The sequence below is a fragment of the Lissotriton vulgaris genome, chromosome 11 (assembly GCF_964263255.1).
Source record: "Lissotriton vulgaris chromosome 11, aLisVul1.2, whole genome shotgun sequence".
Classification (NCBI taxonomy): Eukaryota; Metazoa; Chordata; class Amphibia; order Caudata; family Salamandridae; genus Lissotriton; species Lissotriton vulgaris.
In genome coordinates this window covers 257,921,252-257,923,282 of record NC_141699.1, presented here as the reverse complement: position 1 = coordinate 257,923,282, position 2,031 = coordinate 257,921,252, and the positions used below count along the sequence as shown (strand labels likewise).

Sequence of the window (2,031 nt, the reverse complement as noted above, 5' to 3'; positions counted from 1 at the left end):
ATAAATAATGCTGCCTTCCACAAGTCTGGCCACCCGTGTGTGGCAAGAACATAAAGTACAACTGCACCTTGAAGAAATGGTGTCCAAAAATAGCTGTGACAACAGAACTAGAGCATAGAGTAGAATATATTTATTTCACTCTTTTAGTACCTTACATTACAATATATTTATTTCACTCTTTTGGTACCTTACATTAGAATATATTTATTTCACTCTTTTAGTACCTTACATTACAATATATTTATTTCACTCTTTTGGTACCTTACATTACAATATATTTATTTCACTCTTTTGGTACCTTACATTAGAATATATTTATTTCACTCTTTTGGTACCATATTGTGCCTTAGACTACTCCTTGTAGCAGCTGTGTTTTACTCTGCTCTCCTCTTCTTTGTAAACATTTCCTCTATCCACTGTATTCCAACAATACCACAGTCTTGTTTCCCCATACCCTCCTCACCATTTATCTCTTGCCACTATGCCTCAATTCCCCATTTCTCTCTATGGCAGTCTACTCTCTGGTGAATTCAACATGCTCCCTACGCCCCTTTGATTGTGTTGAAGTCTTCAGTTTACATTTTCTCTTGTCTCCCCTACTGCCATTCCAGTTCTCCGCTACTCAGGGCAGTGATCCATTTCTTCTTTGGTCGCTCATGCCCCTCTGTTTCTCCAATGATACCGCCAAATCCTCCAGTTATTTCTCACTCCACCCCACCAAGACAAAACAGCCTACACATGAAGGGTAGGGTTAAAAGTTGTAGAAGTTAGACATCATAGTTGCCAGCACGTAGATGCTAGTATGTTTAGAGAAAGAAACTAAACATGTCCACCGAAGGCAGAGGTGCTAAGTCACTTTAAAGATGGCAGCGAGGAGGTGGAGCAGATAACAGCAAAGCTGTCGCTGTGGACATACACAAGTGATAATGCCTCATTAAAAAAGTTTCTAAGAGTTTCTCTATAAGAGCCACAATGGATAGAGCATGTGATGTGCAGTCAAGAGATGGTGCATTCAATATCATAGGGGTAGTTGATGGTTTCATTCTTCATTCAGCTCCTCCATGTGGAAAGTGGACTTCCATTAACCCCCACGTAGACGAAGGTTCATGTAGATAGTTCCTCCAGGGACAATGTTGTACTCTCCAAGCTTCCTTCCATCTTCCAGCGTCGTCGAGTCATAGCAAAGCCAAAACTGTGAAACCTGGACTCTCTCTCGCTCTTGAATTTGAGCCTTGAACTCGCTGACGCCCTCTGATGGCCTAATGGTATATGGCGACTTGCGGCCCTTGTCTGTCATCAAAGACACTTCAAAAGGAACATCGTCTTTCACCACCAGCAGCACAGTGTCCCCTGGTGACAGCTTATACTCTGACAGCTGAGCCTTGTCCTGAAGCTCCACGTACCCTCCATTCTGGAACCCCAGTTTCTGCTGGTAGGCGGGTACGCCAGTCTTGCTGGCCACCAGAGCTTTAAAGGCTGAGATGGAGATGGAGGGGTCAACGTCCAAAGTATAGACGGTCCCCGTGAGGATTTTCACGTGCAGCAACATCGCCTGGAGGAGAAAGAGACAAACGGTTATAAAAGGACATATTGAATGCCTGATGGATACAGTGTCTACGCTCAGCTATAGTCACATCACATTTACAGGATCTAAACCTGCAGTATCTGCAGATCTGTGCACAACCATAACTACATCAGCTGTAGGGGATCTCTTATGTGAAAACCGCATGTTCCTACTTCTCATACCTGAAGGATAACTTTTGCGTACATCTGTGCACAACCATATCAATGCTGGCTATACGGGGTCTCATCTATCTACAGATTCATACCTGCTCTTCCTACAAGGCCTCATTCAAATGACCTCACAAACATACATCATGGCTTAAATCATACCGGTCAACTCACAAAAACGTAATATCACCATATCAATTCTATTCAATCTTTTTCCTACACCCTACTGCAGGTAAAATGGTGCAATGACATCTGCGTCTGTATGTGTTGTCTGGCAATATCCCTCTGCTTGATGTTGAT

The 2,031-nt window shown here is 43.0% G+C and overlaps 1 pseudogene across 1 annotated transcript; it reads right to left on the bottom strand.

Annotated features, from left to right (window-relative positions):
* Positions 1-347: 347 nt before the first annotated feature.
* Positions 348-1,549, bottom strand: LOC147679613 (ubiquitin-like protein ISG15 pseudogene; annotated as a pseudogene). The gene has a single exon (XR_015300892.1). The product of XR_015300892.1 is annotated as a ubiquitin-like protein ISG15 pseudogene (transcript).
* Positions 1,550-2,031: the final 482 nt, after the last annotated feature.